General features: G+C 40.2%; 2 long non-coding RNA genes across 5 annotated transcripts; one reads left to right on the forward strand and one right to left on the reverse strand.

Moving 5' to 3' along the window:
- Positions 1–155: 155 nt before the first annotated feature.
- On the forward strand, positions 156–10,595 carry LOC121072341. Its single transcript, XR_005821135.1, has 3 exons — positions 156–440; positions 6,794–6,917; positions 10,459–10,595. It is a non-coding gene; the product is annotated as an uncharacterized LOC121072341 (long non-coding RNA).
- On the reverse strand, positions 2,568–24,634 carry LOC121072339. 4 transcript variants are annotated; one of them, XR_005821131.1, is made up of 9 exons: positions 24,528–24,634; positions 22,570–22,627; positions 18,109–18,181; positions 12,769–12,875; positions 12,486–12,679; positions 12,160–12,357; positions 8,542–8,728; positions 5,334–5,601; positions 2,568–2,847 (listed from the first exon to the last, which is right to left on the reverse strand). It is a non-coding gene; the product is annotated as an uncharacterized LOC121072339 (long non-coding RNA). The 4 variants fall into 4 exon arrangements; XR_005821133.1 differs by lacking the exons at positions 2,568–2,847; positions 5,334–5,601; positions 8,542–8,728 and having other exon boundaries at positions 9,862–12,357; positions 12,561–12,679; XR_005821132.1 differs by lacking the exons at positions 2,568–2,847; positions 5,334–5,601; positions 8,542–8,728; positions 12,769–12,875 and having other exon boundaries at positions 9,862–12,357.
- Positions 24,635–25,216: the final 582 nt, after the last annotated feature.

Consider the following 25,216-nt stretch of genomic DNA (forward strand, 5'->3'; position numbering starts at 1 on the left):
CACACGGCCGCGCCGGCCCCCATTGGCTCCCGGCCGCTTCCCGCCGCCCGCCGTTACGCCGCTGCTCCGCCGCCGCCTCCGGGCCGGAGCCGCCGGGTGCCCGCCGCCGCCTTCCGCCCCCCCCCGCCCCTTCCCCCTGCTGAGGCAGCCCCCAAGCGGCGAGCACCGAGGGGGGTCCTCCCCCCGCTCCGAAGTGCCGCTGGGTTTGCACGGGCCGGTGGTCGCCACGGGAAGCCCCCCACAAGCCCCTTTCTCAGCCCAGCGAACCGGGGCCCCGCGGCCGGTGGCACCTCAGAGGGACCCCGGTACTGAGGCGTTCAGGCGGGAGCCCGGCGTCCTGGCTGAGAGGAGCGGCCGCGGCATCTCACGACCTAACCCCGTTAAATGAGGCACGGACGTGAGTGTCTGAGAGCACAGCGCTCAGCAAAATCAAAACTGAGGTGAGGGCTATGGCTTTGCGTTCCCCGATAAAGAAAATCTTACTGTCTTTACGTAGGTTTTCACTTTCAGTTGCTTATCTCGCTGCCTGCTTTCAGCAGAGATGAGCTACGAGAGGAAAATTATAGTTGTCTCCACCAGGTTTTACAGAAAAGGTGACAAGCAGGCTTTAGCAGAGCAGTGGCCTCTGGACTGTAGGCAGGGTGGTCTAGGCACAGACAAAATTACACCAGGTAGTAGGTGCACACTGTCCCTACACCATCAATGTTTTTCTGCCCTGCCCCACTTTATTTTAGTTGGCTTCACTTTTCACCGCTGTATCATCACCCCTCCAGCTGGCTACCAAATACCCAGAGAAGCTGAGTGCTGTGCAAGGTGAACTCCAGAATTTTATCATCCTGGCTGTACGTTTTCTGCCAGCTTGCTCTTTTTTCCCTGCTGACTCTACTTGTCTTTCCTGAAAAACTAATTACATAGCTTCATCTGTGTGCTGACATTTCTTTGCCGAAGAAAACTCCAAGGTAAACACACAACACCCTCACACTGTGAAAAATGTGATACCGATTTAACAAAATTAACCATGTTTGCATATGGAGAGGATTTCCATGCAGGACATTTGGGGAAGTTTCAGGGAATGTTTTGGCAGGTTGGCTGATGAGCCGTGCAGGTGAAATCTTCCACTGGATGTTTCTGGCTTATTGCTGAGTCAACATCCCATGTGTCTGTGAAGTTTCTGATTCAGTGCTTCTGGTCACTCCTAGATGAAAGCTTTTCTTGATGAAAAGCTCTTCAGATATAATTTTAATAGCTGTCAATATGCAGATAACCATTTGCTTCATTAAGGATAATTGGATTTAAGGCAAAGTTAATTTTAATCAGAAAATTGGTATCATTATTCTGCATCTAAAGGTTGACCTGTTTTTTTTCAGCATATTTCAATATTCCGATCAGTTTCGAAGTGTATTCAATATTTATGTCTGTTTCCAATACAAGGAGATAGCTCTTTCCCAGACATTGCAGAGGCTCACGGGTTCTGGTACTTGGCATTGCTTATGTACAGATACAGGAAAGGAACGAACGGATCTTTGCAAAGTGAGCCTAGCAACAGTAATAACATGATGATGAATAAGAGGTTAATTCCTGCTGAACAATTAGTATAATTGACTTTTGTGTCAGAGTAAAATTATTTCAGGGCAACAGCTCTCTAAGCCTATCTGAAAAGAAATGGCATTTCTGAAACATTTGGGAGGATGACCAATTAAAAGCTTTTAATTGCATTCAAATTGTAGCAGCAATCATGTAGAAGGAGCCAAGAGGGGACTATGGAATGAGAACACCTGAATCCTGTGCTGTGGAGGGAGATATTCCTGGGAGGGGCTCAAAAGCAACCCTGATATTTTAAAATGGGTAATAGCCACTTTTTATTATTTTTAAAAAACAAAACATGCCATGGTTTATTTGTTCATTTGCAGTACACAGGAGTTTGTTTTGCACCTCTAAATCTCTCTGAATGAATTTGGTAACATGTATTTGTCAGCACCACTGCATCTGTGCCATGCTGCTGGCCACCCGGAGGAGTTCCTTGGCCAAACCAGGAAAAGCTGCAGCAAAACCTGGCGATACTGTCGGGGCACTCAGCAGCAGCGTGCCTGGCAGGAGGGCCGAGAGCTGGATGGTTGCTGTGTGGCCGCTCCTCACCTGCATGGGGAACCAGGAGGACCATGGACATGTTTGGATGCGGCACCCTGAGGCATGGCCCTGGGCTGTCTTTCTTCTGACTGCCTGCTGGTCCCAATAGCTGTGGGGCTTCCGATTTCTGGTGCTGTTAGTTTTGTCGACTTTTCTAGTGATTTCACCTAAAAACTAAAACCTCATGGACGGAGTGGCAATCTTCGTTATGAGATCTATGCTGGACCATTCAAATCAGTCCTGATTCCTGTATGGGTTTGTTATTAGTCTGAAGGGATCAGTGTGACTTCACCTGATTACCAAATGATGTACCCTGAACTCAAATCACTGTCAGAGCTCTGTGTAATTGGGCTTAAAATACATCAGTGTGGTAGGTGCAGTAGGTGTCCCCAGGTTATATATCACTTCAGTCTTCCTTTTTTTTTCTTTTTTTTTTTTAATATTGGCAGACAAGCAAGTTTTGACACTTGGGGAGACATGCAATGGTAATTAGTTTGACTGTTGAGAAAAGATTTATGGACAAGTAGCTGTAGTTGAAAGAGTGGTTTACATGCCACAGGAAGGCTTGTGCATTGTGCTAGGCTCCAATTTGAGTCAACCTGAAGCAGAACTGCTCTATGAGGACTGATCAGAAGGAAAGGAGGAAGCAGGGATTGACTGAGTCACTTAATGTGTCCATGCTTCATTCTTCTCCATTGTTCACTTTGGTTTGTCTTCCTGCTGTAGATTTAAAGGAAGTGTGCCAAAGTGTACATTGTGATTATGATACAGTCGTAGTTCACTATTTCAATGTTGTGTAACCACCCAAGCTTATGGTAAACTGAACTAGACCCTATTCACACTAGGATAGGAGTAGTCAATCTTCCGCACCAATTTTGACTAAATTATCCTGAAAGAAAACTTCTGATTTGTTTTACACAGCCATGGTTTTATCTCAGACAAACTAGATACACTGCATTACACTTCCACTGGCATTTCAGATATATCCACTTCATGCCTACTGACGCGGCCAGGTTTGAGCTCCAGAGTCACATTATGATTTACTTAGTAAAGGGAATTTTCAAACCTTCAAGCAGTCAACATTTACTGTTCAGGTTATTGGTACACGGGTACCAGGTACACAGAGCTGTACAGATCTTGTCTTCTCATCATCTGGAGATGCTCTGGGGGACCGCAGACTTCCAACAGCCTAGCCTCGCTTTCATGTTCAGTAAAATCTGGGCACTGACTGATGACACAGTTGTGCCTGGCTCTACAATGAACATGGAGCCTGAAGTCTGTGCCAGCTTCACGTCAGCTGTGAGGGGACAGACAATACATGACAACTGGAGACTTAATCTGGCACAAAAAGTAAGCTACTTCAATGCTGAGCCATCAAAATCTTTACAGTGGATTTGCGTTGATAGCGTGAGTTTTTGTGAGATTAGTACTTCCTCTCTTGTGTCTGCAAGCTTTGCTCCAGGCCTGGCAGCCTGAGTTATCCAATGTGTTATCAAACTGAAGTCCTGAGAACTCCAGAAATCACCCTCAGAGCTAAACTCACTTCTTTATTGATCATCTTCAGTCAGCTTCCAAGGTGATATTCTGTCCAGAAGGATATTCACCTGATCATCTCATTTTTTTTTCTCCTCACGAAGCTGTTTTAACTAATGAAACAACCACATTTATCTGTTAACACTTTGTGTTCACACATGAATGAAGCTCTTGCCCTTTAGTATTTGGTTTAAAGACCCCACATAGATGTGAATTATTATTTGCCTCAGAGCTAGATGATAGGCAACTTGCTGGCAATATATTTTTTATTTTCTTATTACATTGTTTTGAATTTCATTCTTATAAGTTTTGCTGTACTTATATCATGGTTGTATAGGCAGACCTGAGGAGAATATTGTTTTCAGCAAAAGTACACATTTGGGTTGACTGAAACTATCGCTGAATTCATGCTAATTTATCAGATAAGCATTTTCATCTCCCCAAATCATAACATATATTATTCTGACATTTTCAAGTCAAAGCATCCATTTTTCATTTTGTAATGACACTGCAAGAGTAAGGTTATTTCACTTAAGTGAATTGGAAGCAAAATATAAATCAAAGGATTGGTTAAAATCGGACACATCATAACTATATGATCCAAGTATACCTTTAAAGCTCTAGATAGCCATTAAATGGTCCCCTAGCTGTAGTGACAATGTCAAGGCTCTCAAGATTGAAAGTCATGTATTGTTGCACATGTCAGCTAAATGGGAAAGGTACCAGAGGACTAGTCTGATAACTCAGCGGCCACACTCCCTGATGGAATAACTCAAGTGCTGACCATGCTCTATTGTGAATATAGCAACTTACTGCATCCTGTAAATGCAGCTATAACTCTATAAAAGGAAGTTGACACACCATCTTGTCTCCTCCATCACCAAGGCATAGCTATAGTTGGCACTGACACCAAATTAGTTAGGTACGGCTTTAAGCATTTTCTGAATGATACCTATAGTACTCTATTTCTCCTTTTTGTTTGGAGTTGTGGAGAGGAAAAAACAGAGAACACCACCTTCAGGCTTCCCAAGCTTTGTTTCTGCCCCAGTACATGCTCTCTCTTTGGCTAGTTCATGCTGGGTTACTAGTCAACAGAAAAATTGGAACATCTTCTCTACCTTGATTATAAAAAAGGGATGCTTCTTTATTCCTCCAATGAAAAAAAAAGCACAAACATAGTTTGTCTGCCAGATCTTGTATCTAGGTTTATAACTATGGCTTTATATTATTATATAAAATAGTTAAATAGGTTGATTTAAGTGTTGTATTTAGACCTTGTCCAGTGTCATCATTTTACCCATCCTAGCAGGCTGCACTCATGCCTACACTCTTCCTCAAATGGGTGGCTGCAGCCCATTGGTGTTCTCTCGAGCCTTTGTTCTCACACACCAGCTGGAGCCGCCGTGCACCCGCTGGACTGGCCCAGCAGAGCAGGCGAGCAGCTCTCTCATGTCCATGCACAGTAACACAGACACACCAGCAAAATCTCTCATTGATTCCTTCAATTCATTCTCATCCACAATGAGTTTTGGGATAACTAGTGGCTTATTTAGCAACTTATTGATTAAGGAATCAAAACATCTGTGTCAATCCAAGCATCCAGCAGGAGAAGTGAGAGGACTTGTTCACCTGCATAAAGCATTCACCCACATTTAACATTGGTGCAGCCTCACGTTGAATATGGTGTATGCTTCTGGGCTCCCTGGTATAAAAAAAAGGATGCTCTGGGAGCATACAGAGGAGGGCAGCAAAGCTGGTAAAGATGCTGGAAGACGCATCCTGTGAGGAGAGGCTGAGGTCACTTGGATCATCCAGTCTGGAGAAGAGGAGGGTGAGAGGCAGCCTCACTGCTCTGCAGCTCCCTGAGGAGGGGAAGCGCAGAGGGAGGCGCTGGTCTCTGCTCCCTGGTCACCGAGGGCAGGATGGGCGCAGACAGCAGAGCTGTGCCAGGAAAGGGTCAGACCAGACATTAGCAAAAATTTCTTCACTGTGAGGGTGGTGAAACACTGGAACAGGCTTCCTGGAGAGGTGGTTGATGCCCCAAGCCTGTCAGTGTTCGAGAGGCATTTGAATAATGTCCTCAAGAATGTGCTTTAACTACTAGCTCTGAAGTAGTCAGGCAGTTGGACTCAGTCTTTGAAGGTCTCTTCCAACTGAACTATTCTATGTCAATTTTTCCTCACATGAAAATAGGAAGGCTGCACAAATAATGTAAAGTAGAGGAAGAATGAGTATACCAGTTTGTGTAGTAGGCCAGTAAGCATCCTCATTTGGAAGCAGACACATAGAGGAATCCAAATGAATTTGCCCTAAGTCATGCTAGTAAAAGAGCAAATAACATCAGCCATCCATCCTGTACTCAGAGACTGTGACGTGTATGAGCTGGGGAGCATCTGTGCTGATCTCAGTGCTCTTTTGTTTGCAGTAAGGGAAGGAATTCCCAGGGAATTTAGCATAATCTGGATAATTAAAGTTGGACACTCATGAAAAATTCACTACATTCAGTAGCTACTACTTCACTGCTTAACGTGTAAACTGAACACTGAGGAACCAAGTGTGTATAGAAGGTCCTTGGCCAGAAGAGCTGGATTACCAGTTTCTTAGTAGACTATAAAAAAAAATCACAGCAAATAAACTGGTATATTTGTACTGATGTCACATGACATCTCAACATTAGTCATGTATCTCTGAAAGCTCAAGGAACAATACCAGAATGGAGTTTTGGGGATATTTACCAGAAGGATAAGGCAAACTTAGAAAAGTTTTTCAAAGCTTTACCATTTCATAGGGCTCTGAATGATCCACTAAAATTGTTTTATGGTAACTTCACTAAGAATTCATTTATCAAGAACATATTTGCAATGCTGTCTTTTTAAACACTTGAAACATCAATTTTTAAATAAAGAGAGAACAACCACCAACAGCAATGATTTTTCCTAGACCTCCATTACTAAAAGCTTTCTTATTTGTAAGAAAGACTGCATTTTCTGAAGTAATATTTAGTCTTGAAAAGATTGAATTGGCTCTATTGCTTGATGATTATTTTGTATTTTTTCTATTGCATTTCACACCAAGAGAGATAAAGGGAGATATTGGCAATTTTGCATTGACTGTTTACTTTTGTCTTGTGCAGGGGAGAATACCAGTGTGATTAATGCTCCTCCTGCTCTGCAACATGAGGTGGATTGTAAAGCAGGCGCATCAAAGACAGACAGACATACTCACAGGTTACCAAGGGAGAATGCAAAATTGGTGAGGTGAGTCAGTACTTCTTCCCACAAGAAGTACTTGCTAAGACATCCCGTTGTAAGCTTATAATTTGTATACCATGATCTAACCATATAGACATTCTACCAAACAGGATTAAAAGTGGTTATTAGAAATATTTCATTAACATAATGAATTGTATCTTACATATATGTAGTGTTGAGATTTATTCATTTTAAGGGAAAAATTCAAAGCCTGAGACCTTTGTCTCTCTAGTTAGTGTTTCTAAAAGAATATTGTACTGAGGTAAGAAAAAAGTGACGTAAGAAAAAAAACAAAGTATTAATGGTTTTATACCATTTGTGTACAATCCACCTCTGAAGTCAATGGCAGTTTTGTCTCTGACTTCAAGAGGAAAACTATCAGACCAATAGAAAAGGCAGTTAGCTGAGCTCATTATCTTCTGTTTGTCATCAGGCTGTTGCTATTTTGCTTTATCTAGAGTACATTTAAACTTAATACAAATTAGAAACAAAACAAATGAGAAAGCTGTTTTGACTGACTGGAGGTTCTATCAGAAAACTTTTTCTAGAAACTGACCTGAACGAATTGAATATGCCAATGAATCCACTTTCTCGAAACAGAACTTTTGCAGGGGACATTGTTTCACCAGCAGTGGAACAGATGTAGTATTTCATTAATTTCCCAGTTAACAGCTGATACTGCTGAGGTTGATGGTCTTGATCATTCCAGAGGAACCAAATTCAGGTATCTAACTATGTGCTTGCTGATCAGCACTGCTGCAAAACATATTTTTGTGCTAGTGCTGCCTCCTTACGTGCTGGCTTTTGTTACAGCGCTGAGGAAGCCTTTACTTCTGCACAATGAAGGGGGCCAGGCTATAATTTAGAAACTTTACAAACAGAAATTGTACATTGGAAACCACTTTTTGTTAGCTAACCATGTTCATAAAGAGACCAAAATAAATACAGCTGCAAAAGCTCAGGAACTTCCCTGGTGGGTGAGGTCTGTATCAAGACAGCTAAATTAAATAGCAGTACTCCAAACCAAGCACATGAGGATAGCTGAATAATATCAATTAACACTGGCAGGCTTTTTTTTTTCTTTAAATAAAAAAAGATTTTTTCCAAAGTTTATTTTCAATCAAAGCAATAGCTGTTTCTTGGAAAGGATACTCATTGGAAGGAAAAAGCAAACAATGGTATCACTTGATGTTAAACAACCTTTTAACTAACATGCTTATCACTGTCGTTGTTGGCTACTGTTTATCAATAAAAGAGGTTTTAATTTACTGAAACCCCAAGTAATTAAACCTCAGGAAGAAAATGCTCCTTCTAGAAATAAGAACTCATCATAAAAACAAATAAATGAAATAATGCAAACCACAATGCACTCATTTCTGACTATGCATTTAGGATATCAACAGAGGATGAAAATCCAGCTGGCTAGGGCCCAAAGCGTTGGTGGTGGGGGGGAGGAAAGGGATTTAAAGGGAGACAGTTTAAAGTAAGGAAAATGTTCTTTCTTTATCCTGTTGCACCTTCCAGTGGATTTGATCACCAAGTACAACACATTTTTGCTCTGCCCTCCGGGGCAGATGGGGAACAGAGAGAAATGTTCTGACATGATGCTAACTGAACCTGAATCACTCACATGAAGGTAGTTCTCTCCCGTTTCATCACAAGTTCAGGTTCATCAACACTTTGGAGCCCAGTTTCAGCCACACATGGAATTGCACCACTGTGGTTCAGAACAGGAAAAAAAACTGCAGCTGTTACGAGTGGCAAACTGAGCTGAGATGGGTTGTACCCTGCTGGCTGGGTCATGGAGGGAATTCTTCCTGTACCAAAGCAGGATCATAAGCTCTATCAGAGAACTATAGAGGAAGGCAGATAGCCCACTGTAGCAACAATTTCAAACACACAAAAACTCTTCACGTGAGCTGTCATTCAGCTGAGCCAGACAAACAAAGCAGTATGATATTGCAAAATAAACTCCTCATAGTGTGCTCATCTTTAAATAAATGCCACCTCTTTAAATCAGATTCAGTCCTTTATGTCATATTTTTCAAGTCCTCTAGAACACCATCTAGGGATGGGGGAAGTTCTGCCATTTTATCAGTGTGCAGTTTCTAGATTGACTTTTCACTGTGTGGTAAAAGCAACACACCCCTGGCATGTTATTTTGGGTCATATAGTGCACCTTCTATTACATGGGTGTTTAGATCCCATTGAAGTCTGTCAGGAGGTAAAGTCACAATACAACTGCTATAATCCTCTGCTTCTTGCAGAATATGTAAGATATTCTTTGTCCTATAATACTATGTTCGCTGTGTTTATTTTATCACAATAGTATTTCATAAGTCAGTCTGAAAGCAGAGGATCCAAACAAAGACTTAGGATTAAAACTTCAACACAACTTGTAAGATTTTACACTCTACAGTATCTTGACTCAGCCTCTGCAGTATTAGAAAAAGAAGAAACCCCCCACTTCAGAAGTACTAACGTTTTGTTAGAATTATAAGCAGCCAGCATTTACACATTTAAGTTTTGATGATTTTTAAAATTAAAGTTAGAAAAACACTACTTCCCCTTCGGTAAATTCAGACTGTTATGTTTTGCAGGAATCATTACACAATGTAGAGCAAACCCAGGAATTAAAAACCGTAACACTGAGCACTAAACAAAGTACAAGCGTCTGCAAGGATGGGCTGAGTTAATAACAGTGTGGATAGTCACCATGTGAGGGAGCACTTAGTGTCAATTTGTCAACTCCTTTTAACTGCAGTTGGCAGCAGCAATTTTCTCCTTCTTTTTCCTTCCACCAATCAATAGCTAAAAAGACCCAGCAGTGAATGCTTTGCAGGTGTTCTTTTGTAAAAAGAGAATATTAATTAGGTATTTGAATCACTAATTGCTGTTTATTTCTTTGACTTTCTGCATCAATGATTTTTTTTTTTTAAATGCTTTCCTTTTCCAGACTTCTCGTTGCTTCCTAAGCAATTTTTGTTTCTCCCTTGATTGCCTCTCCTCTGTCCTTTCCTATGTATGTGGTCATTTTTCTGCTCACTTATTATTCAAACTCAACATTCACTAAATTTAAGCTGTGAATGTATATATTTTTACTGCAATATTATTTTAAAGGGTTAATAGGTTTATTTATTAGTGCACTCATATAATTATGTTCTATTTGGTTTCATGCTGATTTGATTACAAAATCAGCCTAAGAACTGAGAGAAAACAGCATCAAATATATAGGCAGAGGCTGTTTGGAACAGGAATTAGGAGGCTACTAAAATATGCTTTCAAATTCACTTACCCACAAATATCGAAGATAGTTGGTGTGTTTACCACAACATTCTCAGTATGTTTAGTCATCTAGTAAAACACAGCATGGAATGAAGCAAATGCAAGCATGAGCAAGGATTTCACCAATGCCAGCTGATTTTGGAATGACACTCTTAAGATTTGCAACTTTAAGGATGGAAAAAGGCAGTGGCTATAAGGAGAGCATATTGCTGAGATAGCTTTGTGTTTGAAAAAGAACTTATTCATTCTTTATCTACCTCAGTGCTTGCATTTTTTCCTGCAAAATGCTCAGATACCAGAGAAGAGGAGCAACTGAAAGGACCATCAAGAAGCAGAATTTTTTTCCTGTTGACTTCAGTGGAGCACAAGGCAACAACAGGGAAAGAAGTTCATGCTCCGATGGCACCTCTGACTGGCTCAGGGGTCATGTGAAGCAGCTATGAAGGGAACTGCACTTGATAGTGGCTGATTTAAGGATGATTTATTGCCTGCCTGGCAGAAGCAGAGATCAGCATCTTGTCTGAAGTGTTACATCACATACCTTAGGAAGGGCCTCTTCAGATGCTATTTCCCATTCTAGTAGCTCAAAGCAACAGAAGAATAACGTGGCCCAGCACTTGAAGTGAGATCTGCTGATGTAGCAATTAGCAGTCACCCTTTCTTGGTCTGGCCATGCCATAAGGTTGGGTTAAAGACACAATATCATGATGGGGGAAGCTCATATGTTAATAGAAACTGGGACCCAAAGGTTGCTTGGGAGGCTAAAACTAATCTGTTCCCACCTCCACCTCCCTCCTTGTGCCAAGGCTACACAGACCCAGCTGACAGTGTGGCCACGTTAGCTGTATGGAACCACTGTAATCAGAAACAACATCTACCTTAGATTAGCACTTAATTGTTCTGCTGTCACTGCTTAAATGATAACATGTTTCAGGTAAATACCATGGCATTATCCAGCAATTCTAATACAGTCTGTTGGCAGCAAATTCTGTTTTCCTCTCTTGTCTGTCTCTGATAACACCTATCAGGATGGGCATTGAGGAAAAGATTAACAGCCTTTGCCTTCTTTGGATAGCTATTAAGGGCCTTTAAAAATAAAAATCTAATACAAAGATACTTCAGTGGTTTTACAAGTAGAACAAACACATCTCTGTACATAACTCAAACTACATAGCTATGCCAATCACATCCCACTATTATTTTCCCTGCTCCAGTAACTGATAACGTGGCAGAAGAGACTGCCTAGCAGCTTTGACTTCTGAGTTCGCTATTTTTCCAGACTTAATATTCCTAATCTTTAAATCCTATGACCTTCTACTTTTAATGTCATTTTGTTCTTAAACAGATGACTCTAATCATCTGCTTCTCAGCACTCTCCTAATCCTATCAATTTTTCCCATTAAGTCACTAGATGTATTTCCCTACATAGACCTGCAATACTATTGTTAACTGAGGACTCCTAAAGATCCCTTTTTTACCATGACTCACTGCCTTATTTCCCAGCACACTGATTCTTGCCTTTTCCATTATTTCATTTAGCTATAAGTTTTTAAATCTCTTTGGCATCAGGACTTGTTAAGGGAATGTTCTACACAGTTAAAGACCCTTCCTGCTTAACAAAAGAGCTATATTTGAAGAGGTGCACAAAGAGTGTAAAATTTAAAATATTTCAGCTGATAGAGACAGATTTCTAAGCTAAAACACAGTTTAGTCATCTGCAACTCTGAACAGCCATATAAACATGCTACTGCTTTTGAAGTTTTCCTGTTGCCTCAGTGAAACCCTACTGCCTCCTTTAAACTTTTTTTTTTGCACAGAAATAGTATACTGCTTTTTTTTCCTCCCCATGTACAGAAGAAAGTCTGCATTCCTCTTTATTTCAAAACTAAACATTAAAGTAATTGCACAGAGAGAAAGAATATCATAATGTACTTCTTTACCGATGCAAATCCACATTACTTACAGTGTTCACCACAGGAATCTAATGCTAGCTCTGAAGTGTTTCAAAGCCTCTGCTAGCATCCCTGTCTCTCTGACACTCTTGAGCTGTGTGGTGATGCTAGTAGCCACACCAGGATTTGAGCAATTTCAGATTTCCTCATAGCTAACCATGTGCATCCACAGCTCTCATTTGCCTGTCTCCAGGGACAGTTGTGTATCTCTGAAATACAAACCAGAAACAAAAGATGCATGAAAATTTATGACAGTCAACAGCAACTGGAGTCAAAACAGTAGACTACCTTCACTGTTTGCCCCCAGAAACACAGAGAACAACACTAAAGCAAGTACGTCTGTTTCCTGTAAAAATATTTTGGTTGTCCTATCCTGAACTATGCTTCTGTCACTGCAGACAGGAGCCTTGACCTGTCCTTTGCAGCTTCCGCCCCACACACAAATGGGCATCCTCCGCAATCCTACACAGCATCTGGTACTTCTGGGCCAGCAGTCAGGAAAGAAGAAATCAAAGCGTGGAAGGGCTGACACTGTGTGAAAAGGAGGAGACAAAATGCATATTCAGAAACGTGCAATTAAAAATGCACAAGAAGTATGAGGTAGAGAGCTTGTTAGTTACCTGCTTTGGGATTTTTTGCTTAACTGGAAATGTATTGCACACAGGATGGCTGTGTTCTGTCCTCCAGCCCCCAGCTTATCTAGCCTGGCTGGGCAGCCCCTGCGAGTCTGAAGTAAGAATCAAGAAAGCGTAAACTATCTGTCCTAATTGCTCCAGAAACAGATCCAAGACTGGAGATAAGGGATTAATAAAAGAGAGGAAAGGCACTCCACTGGTGAATTTATGTTAATTAAAGGCAAAGGAGCTACGGATACAATTTTCAGGTCATTGCATCTTTGCTATTCCCAAGGCTTGCCATAGGGACTTAATAGTCATCTATCTTGCCTGTGCATTGTGAGGGTTAATTGGCATTTTTGCATCAGCTATAGCATATGAAATGTACTAATAAATTATAAGAGCCCTTAAAAAGCATTAACTGCTTAGAAAAATGGTAGCGTATAAATAAGTTCTGAAAGTCATACTACATTTAAGCATTCATTCTAAAGCACTCAAAATTTCAGCAATAAGCACCTAAAATCCGACTTTCTAAGAATCAGCAAGACAGACCAGAAGCTAAGAAAGACTAAGCAGCTGGAGGAAAAAATAATTGCATGGCTGCTTTGTTATGCCTGAAGGTCCCAAAAACCTGAGATCTACTCAGAGAAAGATTTTTTTAATGTTACTTTTGAATTCTTTTTCTTCTAATGCCCTAACCTTGGAGGGAGCCAGCTGCCACTTACCCCACAGCCAGGACAGACAGAAACCATCACCTTATGACTTGCACCTGATGCTTCTGTAAGGGCCCTGAATGGAGCAAAACACAACAACCTAGAGGGGAGCTGGTCCCCAGGAGTGCCCCAGGCACTGGGAGCACAGAAGGGGACCTGGAGCATGGGAGGACCTATTGCCCATGCTTGTCACCTGCTGAGCAGTAGTGCTCATAGTGGGGGTGTGCTGAGAGATGCAGGGGGCCTGCTGGCTTTTGCAATTTATGATGAAAGAGGAATACGGCAATTAGGGTAAACAATTGCAGTCACACCCTTCTAGGGAAAAATGAAGGCTGCAATGCCACCTGTGTGAACATGTCAGGAGGGAAGCATACCCCAGGCATGAGCAACAGCTGCAGTCCACGTGCTGCCACCCTTCCCTGTGGTTTTGAAAGGCACAAGCGGAGCTCACAGTCATTAACCTAGGTGAACTCTTAGAGGTATCATTACACATATAAGTTCTGTTCTGAGACAGGTTCCCAAGGGGAAAAGTTGTTTTACTCCAACTATTTCAGATACGTTCACACAGCAAAGACACGATCTCCTCCTGGGGCATTCCTACTGGCTGTAAAATAGCACTCAATTTACTAAGGTATGTGCAACATCTACCATATGCTACAGTTAACCCAAGGGCCAGATTTTTAGGAGTTCATTCTACAAAATTGAGGCTGCAATTGGAAAAAAAAAAAAAGCCAAACTGTCATCAGACTAGCAACCGGATTCTTGGAGGAAGGTGGCAGACTGGAAATGTATTTGTGATATTGGGTAATTCCCTGGAAGCCTGAAGGATCTGGCCCCACCTGTGAGACAAACTCACCTCTTTGGACATGTGGCCTCCTTGCACATGCTGTGTGGAGGCTGGAGCTGGAAGCTGTCAGCTTTCTGGCATGCGAAGTGTCAGGCAGTGGCATGCACTGGCAGCCAGATCCCATCCGTCTTGCCAGGCAGGGAGCTAGGAGAAAGGGATACTCCAAATGGAAAATCTTTCATCCTACTTGGCAGGTGGTATCCTTATACACCTCGTGGCTGTGCTTACTCCACTGAGACTCTACTAGAGAAAGCTGTATTTTAGCATGCTCTGTTTACTAACACCTTTTCAAATCCTAGTGTAAACGAAGCTGTTAGAAGTTTGCAGTCATTAGCTGGTTAAAATGACCTCTAGCATAAAGCCCAGGGTCTCACTTGATAAGCTAACACGTGATAAAGCACAGGCTGTCATCACGCGTGAACAAAAGCAGTTACTGGGTGATGGTTCACCATTTAAGTGCCACATTAGGGATAATTATAACTGGATGAAGTATATTTGGTTTTAAATAATCGATATGTTTTCAAACACTGTTGTTGGCAGAGCAATTTGTATTCTGATGTGTTTTAATGTGAGACATCTGAAACACAAGTGGTTTCAAGCCCCTTCCTTCTCCCCTCGGCTAGCCTGCTCTTCTCTAATGGGTTGTTGTAGCCTCCTGCCCTTGTCCCTCACCCTGCGCAATAGAAAGCAGCCCAAAAAAGAACTGATCTCCCCATGGAAAAAGCATAAATGTGCCTCAGAAATTCAAGTATCTAAAGCTCAATTTGACAAGTTTTTTTATGCAGGCCTCTCGTGACACTTTGAGGCTTCACAAAATTTACTGCACATTACCTACATACTGGCAGAACCGCCTGTAACCTTTATGCCCGATGTATTACAGGGACTGTAGGAAGAAACAGCAGAGGCTTTGGATCAGACTTTATTGCTGCAGGAGGCTGAAGCAACGTCCGTTGAGTCAGCCCTGCTGAGAAACCAACCCAGAGGTCTCGGGGCAGGTACAGCTTCCTTCGGTGGCCTGGGAGGAGGCTGGACAGCTTTTCCCCTGACACATAGCTGTACAGGTCATAGCAAGCAGGACTTGAAGGAGAGTCCCAGCCTTGTAAATTCATGTCTGAAATTCATCATCAGACAGGTGCTACTTCAGTATTTTACATAACTGCAATTGATTGATTGCCAGTTCTTTTGAGGCATTTAATACATTTGCAAAAGATAAGGCCAAGAGCTTAATTTTTTCATGTGTCCCAGAACAAGCCAATAACTTGGCAGCTGAATCAGACCCAGGGCTCAATTCATCTGTCAGCAGTCAGCACAAGGTATTTCAGGAGAGTATGTAAGACCTCTGCAGCTGTCAGATGATGGAAACAATTTGTCTTCCACTCTCCCCCTACACATGATTTAGATTTCTTCCTAATCTGCTGGAGGTTTTATGAATCCCCCCAAAGCTTAACACCCTTCAGACAGCTTTGTCCATAGTTACAACTCTGGATATTTGTTATCCAGTGACACTCTGACTATCATTTGTCAGCCTTCATCATTCTCCTCATGACAGTGAATGCAAAGGTTATATTAGGTGTCCAGTGTAGAGGCTCATTACTTTTGTATCCCTATCCTTTAATTTAATTGAATGTTGCCTTGCTCTCATCTACAGAGGTAGTATAGGTGGAAAGCTTCAAGATAGTTCGTAATACAATTTTTATCTACCATGCTCTTATTTATCTTTGCATTAAAGCAAACAATCCTTAGCTTTTTTAATTTGTCTGCATAGGAGAGTTTTTTCCATTCCCTTGATTGATCATCTTTTTCTGATCACCACCTCTTCCAGAAACCACTCTAATGAGCTCTGTGATATCCTTTCTGACATGGAATTACAAAGATCACACAGATGATGCTGCAGTGTCAACATAAACAATGCCAATATATATATTGTAAATATAAACAAAGCAATGATTTTTCCTATCACAGGGTATCTACCATTCTTTTCTTTCCCTGTAATGACTTGTTTGCTCTTTTGGCCACAGATAACCCATTGAGGATCCTACAGTGATGCTTCATTTTAAGTTTTAAATTAGTTTGGACTCCTATGAGACATATGATTAGTTTAATCTTTCCCTTCCAATCTACAGTAGATGGCATATCTCAGACTGAAAAATTATTTGGTCCTATGTTGTCTGTTCTGTTTAATCTGGGGAATTTAAAAGAGACCAGGACAGGTGAAGGATAATTTTAAAAAATTGCCTCTCTCTTCATAACCTGTGCTTTATTTTCCTGGATAATTTCCTAAATGACAGTCTTCTAGATAATTTCAGCTTCTTTCTATTGCTGAAGCAAATTGGGATGATAAAAAATAAACATCAGTTTCCTTAATATATATATATTTTTTCCACATTTATGCTACAGTTTCTTGGTATTAAAAATACAAGAAAATTATGGGTTTGGGGGGATTGTTGGATAAGTTTTTAAAGCAGTTTTAATATATTCTTTTGTGGCAATACAGAATAAGCCCGTTTGCTGCAGTTTTTTTTAAATCTTATTTAAAATTTATTTAGGGACCCCAGCAAGTCAAGTATATTTGATTGAGGGTAATTCAACCTTTCTTAAAAAGCAGATGGCAAATAGCTCCTTAATAGTTACCTAAATTGAACATAATGATGTTGCTTTACTAATATATTCATAAAAATATTTTGATGATTTTGGTACCACCAAATTTTTTGTGCATATTCTCCCTTTTTGATACTTCCTGGACACATCAGCCTTGGCGAGTCTTCAGTAATGCTTATGTGAACAATATGATACAAGATTTCCCTGAAGCCAAGAATTAAGTGTTTTGCTCTACCCAGAATGAAGAATTCTGTAGCGCTTCTGATCATGAATACACTATGAAGTAGTCGTAAAACAAGGTTAGCAAGGCTGCCTAACAGCTGGCCATATAAGTACAAGTGTTGGAGGACTGAGTTCCTTAACAGTGTTCATTCTGGTTTTCAAAAACTGACTTTTTTTTTTTATTTCAAGCATGTTCCACCGCCCCCCCGAACTCAAAGATTAGGGAGTCACTTAAATGCTTGCACGCACTTATTGCTGTGTACAGAAGAAAATCTGTAAAAGCATAAAGAAATGATGTGAGGATAAGAATGGGGACTAGAACTAGCCTGAGAACCAAGAAATAAGAATTCATATCCTTATGTCTGCTGAAGAAACACAGCATGGTCTTAGGCAAATCATTTCACATTGCTGTGGTTCTGCTTCCTCTCCAGCTGTAAAACGGATACTTTTAGTCTGCAGGACAGGAAAAAATCATGAAAATACAGTAGTTAACATTTCCACAGCAAATAGATACTGTGGTTGTATATACAAAGCTGGCAGAGATCTTTAACTTACTGTCACTAAGATTATTGGTAATTAGGCTTAAACTTTGGATCCCATGTGCATCCAAACCAGCTTGGTCTGGACAGAGTTGAGGCATTGGTTCTAGCTCAGTCTCTGACATTTTCAGAGGAGATAGGACCTGGCAGCTCAGCTCTTCTACATTCTTAATCCACCCCTGCGACCTGCCAGGACAGCCTTTAGATGCCCTTCTCTGACCGGCAATCTGCTCCATAGGATTGACCTCCTACAATATTAACCCCACGTAGTAGCTCGTAACCTTCAGTCATACAAGGTTCATTGATTGTTAGCAACGGCAGCCACCTAGGATATGTGTTAGAAGTAGCATTACACCAAGTGAAATTGATGCAAATAAAGCCCCCACGTTCCTCCAGAAGCACATACTCTGGTTAAGTCTGTGCTTACCTTCCTTGTGAGCTGGATCTACTGATTGCCTTGGAGGAGCAAACTCCTGACACTGCCCAGCAGCAATCAGCTCCTGAGAAGAAATGTACCTCTAAGAACAGCTCCTTGTGCAAGCCAGTTATTACCTGCTCTAAACCAGTTTAGAAAGGGATCTTCCTGCAGCCAAAATTAGGATGTTTGTGCATGCCTAAGTGCTCAGACCAAGGATGATATTATAGCAGCTGTGATTCTGAGTGCCTCAGTGAACTCTGTCACCAGGAGCAACTGGGACGGTGATAGCCACATGACTGTAAGTAGCATGGGGAGGTCTCTCGTTCTGGTGCTTCTCTTGCAGGTTTTTTAGGGGAGAAGAGGGGAATTCTGCGGAGATCTCTAGAAAGGTGGCGTTGGTTCTGTTGTCACTCCTGAGCCTTCCATGTGTGCAGCTCCACTGGCTGATGCTTGTCAGAACTGACCCCACCAAAGTGAGTTTGAATCAAATACAGTTCCTCCAGAAGGAGCTGTTTCACACTTCCCTTTTTTCTTCCTCACAGACTTCCTGCACCACCTGCAGGCAATGCGGTTGTTGGCGTCACTGCCAAAAGTCACTCAGGAGCTTAATTTGCAAAACTGATGCTGTTTGACTATAAGATGTCAAATATGCATCAACAAACAGCTGCTTGTTTGCCGTGATCAGCCCTGTGGCTTTGAGCACCTTTCATGCTGCCCATGGTATAAAAATGGTATAATTGAATTATAAAGAAAGGGTAATGGGATGGCAATGAAGGAGCTGCTGTTTATGAATTAGATTCCTCATTCCAAGGTTTTTTCAATATGGAGAAACTGCCTATGGTGTTGTTTTTCCTCATAGGAGAAATTGTCTTCTTATTAGTTAGCAATGATTTCTGTAGTGATACAGAGTGGCTGGACAAATAGACTCAACTGCAACCTAACTACAGCTTGTTTCAAATTAAGGTCCCTCAAACAGGCAGCTCTCAGAACCAGGTCCTTCGTGGACAGTGATGAGGGCAGGGAAGGCTGCCCTTCAATGAACAGGAACATATCTCTGAAAGCTGGGCTGAAAAAAAAAAAAAAAAAGAAAGAAACTTGTATCTGGTTAATGACACTTACTTTCTTAGAAGCTTTCTTGCTCACCTTGCTTGATTCTCCTTTTTTCTAAATATCTTAGCAGGAAGCAACACCGACCTTTTGACATATATTTAAATGGGAAACCAATTGTAGTTAATCTTCCCTTTCTTTATATTCTTCAAGGACAAATATACTTTAGATGATATTTAGCATACCTTAGCATCCCTTCAACTTCTTGTCTGTTCATTTGGTTTGTTGATTTGTAGGAACAGTGTTTATTTTTCATGTGTGATAAAACTGTCTCAGATTTGATCATTATGTCAAAAACTCAGAGATACAATACTGGTCCCAGATGGATTATTTCTTTGTCAGTAATTTGAAAGAAAAATGCTATTAAAAATAAGACTCGGGTACCAATTGATGAGATGGTATGTCAGCCAATATCCCTGTGTCTCTATATACCTGTGTCTGTGTAATGCTTTACGGCAACCTGGACGGTTCTTTGTAAGTCACAATACAGAAGACGTGGGCACTAATAATTTGGGATTCTATTAGCATTCTTCACCCAGACACAATGTGCTGCAAATGTTAATTAGGTCTCACTGTGCCTCTTTAGTTTAGCTCACTACTATTAAATCAATTCCAATATACCATAAAGAGCTATTCATAAAGAAGTAGCTTCAGCCACTATTGTTTTAATCTTTTGTTCTAACCATCAGTTAGCATTTCCTCACTGAAGTATTCGTACATTGACATGCATCCACTTGCACTAATGCTCATACATCAAGGCGAAAATAGACTCTAGGAATAAAACTGAATAGTTAACCTTGAATTCTTGATGCAGATAGCCTCTATTTTCAGAAGTGCGAATTTCTCCTATTTACTGACAGGTTCTTACAAACATATTTTATTGACCATGTTATAATGCATATTCAGGGTCTTTTTAAAATGCACATTACTGACAATCTAATACAGTAGCTCGTGTGCTTTATTACACATATCTATCTTTTGCAAGATCTATGGAAAATATCAGTGCTCTCATGGTTGGATATAAATGTTCTTTTGGAGTTGACACACATTCTTTTATTTGCAAGCAATTAGAGGTGCTGGATTGCCATATTGGTCGTACAGTTCATATATGAGTATGTACCAAGGACACCTATGGTAATGCATGGGTGTACTAAAGGCTGTATTTTCCTGATGACAGAAACATTAGTCATCTTCAATAGATGCAAGATTGAACCTTATTATCTATGTGTTAAAAAGCCAGTGTTTTTAGCTGATTATGTATCTGAGTAAGAGCTTGAACCTGATGCCACTTGGGTAAAAGGAAAAAAATCTCCTGCTGACTTGAATGTTCAAGGTTATTATGTCCTACAATGGCAAACTGCTATTTAAGGAAAACGATGCTCTATTTTCCAGTATAAAATGAGCTTATTGATCTCAGTGTAGATACGTAAACTACAATTGTATTTGACTTGAAAATTGCGTAACATAATGTTAGGAAATTCTCTGTATCTTCTCTTCCATGGCATTGCAATATTGGATCTATATTCAGTGTCTGATATGTTTAATTAGTATCTAATTTCATCAGGGCAGATCATAATACAGGTATGAAATGGAGGATACTGCTGGGAAGAGCTAGTAAAAACACAGGGATGTGAACAATGGTGTCTCATAATCATGGGTCAGTTCCTCTTACATCCTTCCTTTTGAATTAGCTTTCACAAGGAGTAACTTCTGTGGTGCTGAGAAGCCCACATGCATGTATTAAGGGAACTTATACCTTGTTCTGAGCAGCTGGTTATCCTGAAGGAACAGAATCTTCCAGGGTATTTGAGATGGAACCTACAACATGACATGTTTGAAATGGCACTTCACCCATTTATAAAAAGAGGGGGAGAGATTTCCTATTCTTTTCACATTGAAGCCTTCAAAATTACTGCTTGACAGGTCTGACCTGTGGTCAACTGTATTACCTGCATTAGGACATCCATCTGAAATGTGTTTATTTTAGAAGTTACTTGCTAGAAGGAGGCAGAGTAAGAGCACAGCAGGTACCAAACCTCACTCTCCCTCCCGCCAAAGCCTGAGAGAACTAGCCAATGCACAGCAGATTTGTAAAGCAGGATATGCAATAGAAAAGGCAAAGAAGAATGTTGTGTTAATGCATCCTTGCATCCTTTGAAGCACTGCCACATTTCTTTTTAGGATATTCCTGAGAGAGCAGTATACGAAGCAACAGTTTGACTCTCATGGCTGAAGATATTCCTCCTACAAATTTTAAGCTAGGATTAGACTGTACCTTTCAACAAGTAAAATTTTGGGGGGTAAGGGCTAGGGCTATTACCTCTGTGCTTAAGTATTTCCCAGCTTTTTTGCCCTTTTGATGAAACTTTGGTTTTGGTGAGTAATTGTGAAAGAAACTGAAATATTGGCTGGAAAGTTCCTTTTAATTGCAAAATTAAAATTAGCAGTGTAATTGAGTTACACTGATGTCTCACTGAACACTGCTGTACTATTCATGTGGATCTTCACACACAATGCATGTTATCTTTTTACTCCATATTAGTTGCTTGAGTAAAACATTACCAAGCTATTTCTGGTTCATCTGGAATTAATAAGCTGGAACTACACTAATGACCATGGTCTAGAGATGGACCACCATTTTCAAGACACCCCCAGCAGCAGCTATTTTGTGACTGCAGATCACATTCCCTGTCTCCATATAGGAGTACTTGCTGACTTGCATCTGGAACACTGATGTACATGGGAAGTCAGAGCTGCATTTGCACAAGCTTTCCTGTGGGCTGGCATTTTCTGTTCACCTTAGGAACAGACAGTGTGGTATCAACTACTTCCTTCCAATCTGTAGTGTAAAAGGACTGTGTTAGGTGCTAAGACAGGAATTCTTGAATTCTTCTGCTTCCTTTCATGGGAATCAAGGCACAATAAACCATTGCTTACATTCTGTAATAGATACTTTTTATAATATAGAAATATTTCTTGCAAAGACACATAATTTGACCTTTTCAGAAACATTGTTCTAATTTTGTTGATGCAAATTTCTATATATTGTCCACTTTACAGGATGGGATCTAAAGGACAGGGACTGACAGGAGGATAATTTTGTTTCTTTGTCTGCAGGTAGTGCTGCTGTTACTGCTTTTCAAGAATTATCTGTCTTTTTTACAGCCCACTAGAAAGTTTCCTGAAGAACTGTACTTCACTAAATTAATAATGAAAACTACACAACAGAGAAATAACAGTCTACCACTTGCATGCACTGTCAGGTAGAGGTTTACATTACATGGTCTAAAGGAGGGCCTCTTGCAAATACAGTACTTCAAACAAACAAACAAACAAACAAAAAACACAGAATGCTGCTTTTACCTGAATTTACTCACTATGAATTCAGTTTTCAGCTATAGTTTGGATGGAGCCTCCAATTCTTTAAAAAAAAAAAAAAAAGCATTTAAAAATCCTCAAGAAATCTGCATTCAGCTACATACTCTCTTGTTCTTTGGGTTCTTTCAGCCAAATCTGTTCCTCTATATGGACCTAGCATTAGTCCAAATTGTTGCCTCAAATCTGGAGGACAGCATTTTCTGCAGTCTTTCTGTCTCTACATGTTTTTTTAGCCAACAGCTTGTGAACTGGGATGACCTTTTCTATTGGTTTGAGATATATAAAGTGGATAATCATAGCAGAGGGAGACAAAAAAAAATCAATTTGGTGAGCAAGTCCATTCTCCTTTAAGGACAGACTGCAGTCCTAGTGATGGATGTATCAAATTAAATTGTCACTATAATTTGATTTTGCCAGACATCTGCAAAAGTGATTTATTTAGGTAAGGGTAAGTGTAGAAAGGGCAGTAACAGCTATCTCCAAAAATATCATCTCTCTTAAAATCATCTTTCCTTGTGGATGTTTTCATTCTTTCCTGAAACAGTTAAAATATTTTAATTATCAATGGAACTGCAGAGGCTTGGTGTCTCTGTATGTCCACCATAAGTACCCAATCACGAGCAGGAAGACAAAATAGGAGATAGAAATGACAGTTAATCAGGACATAGACAATTAAGGATCAAGTAACACCACATAATTTTTCTAGGTTGGTTGATCATTTGTCAGTATGACAGAAGAAAAAAAGTCCACCTTTTAAATTTGAATGATGTTTTCCAGCGAAAGCAAAAGCTCACTTTATCTATGAATTCATTACCAGAGACATAGGGTTGATCAAAGCATAGAAAACATGGACATTTGAAACAGAGTGGAAAAGCGTATCACTGTCTCCTTGGCGTGTTACTGTGGATCAAATAGAACCAAATCAGTTAAAACACTAGGAGCATACAGCCAAAAGCTTGCCCAAGCAATTGCAGGGGTAATGATGTTAACTGCCAGGAAATAAGTGATTTGCACTTTGTGATGGCTGCATCAATTGGTGAACTACTTGCTATTATAGAAGGCAAGAAAAATATTTATTGAATTTTCAGTCTGCGATTTCAAAGATCATGCATTAAAAAACCTGAATGATTTGCACGTAGGTACTCTTGTGATAAAGTATTCTATCCACTGCACTGTAAGAACTGGTATTTTGCTAGTATCCAAATAACAGGCCTTATTGATTATAGATTTGTCTCGTGCCGTTTTGTGCAGCTATAGCTTTGAGACCACCTGCTTTTAACTGCATGGAGCCTTCATCTGAACACAGAGCTGGGAGCCAATCTTCAGCTCCTGTCTCAGCATTAAGTCTGTAAATTTTAGCACTTTATTTTCTGTTAAAATCTGAAGAACCCACTGAAGAAAACGGGTATTCCACAAAGGCTGTAATACAGATATGATATGAATTTTGAACTGCTGGAATAAAGTTAGTAGAAAACAAGGAGTATTAGTGATTTTTGCAGAAAAAGACCAGGATCAAAGACCAATAAAAAATAAAGTTGATGGAATGAAGGATTCTGAAATGAAACAATAAAGTACTGTGATAGTTAAGTGATTGGGTAGGTCCTTCTTTTCTTCCTTATATGTAGCTATAGAGGTTTGTTAAAACTGCAGTGCTTTTGAAAAATACCGTGGTGTATTTGACCACCAAAGCAATCTTTTTTTTTTTTTTTTTTTTGTCTTATATTACGGAAAAGTCAGAAGGAGAGCTGGTTGCCCTACCACTTGCTTCTTTGTGTGTCCTGGCCACTGTGTCATGGTGCCTCCCTAAATTTCCTCTGCTATTTTGACATAAAAATGTAAAGTTTGTATCTAAAATTGCTTTATTGGAAACTTTTATCCACAAAATATAAATATTACGTACTTAGAAATTTAATTTAATACATCAAATATATATACATAATTACCTCCAAGTAATGTAGGAAAAAAGTCTGGCAAAATGTCAGAGATCTGCTGATGTTGGTTGCCCAGAGGAGTGCAGAAGAAGGCAGGAGGCAGGTTTTAGATAACCCTGGTGGAAATTACAACAATGCTGATTAAAATAAATACATGCCTTCACAAATATGATATTGGAAAAGAAACTGGTTTCCACTCTCTCTTCTTTCTCTCACTCTCTCCAAGACTTGAATCATAATAATGATGATCAAAACAGGAAAAGAACTCTTTTTTTTTTTTTTAAGATTTTATAGGAGTTGCTTAAGTTGGCATAATGACATTGCAGAGAGGTTACCTGGATGATTCTTGTGGCATATAATAATTATGTCAAGGCATTTCTTACAGTAAAAGTCATAAACAGACTCAAAACTTCCAACACAAAGAAAGACAGGGAACATAATTTTCAGAGCTGGAATTTCATTAAAAGGTGCTATTTCATTCTCAGCTCCTATTTCAATAGCTTATCACTTCAAGTGTTATGTGGTCCACAATTTCTACTTTCAGATAGGGATTTTATTAAGTCTCCAAGTAATGAAAATAGATATAAATTTCAGCTCCATCATTCTAATTTAATTAGTTGCTTTGCCAAGGGACTATTGGTACAATGTGAGAAAATCACAGCCCTGCTCTGCTCAGTAGTGTTGGGCTGGAAGGCTTTCCC

This window comes from Cygnus olor, chromosome 6 (assembly GCF_009769625.2).
Source record: "Cygnus olor isolate bCygOlo1 chromosome 6, bCygOlo1.pri.v2, whole genome shotgun sequence".
Classification (NCBI taxonomy): Eukaryota; Metazoa; Chordata; class Aves; order Anseriformes; family Anatidae; genus Cygnus; species Cygnus olor.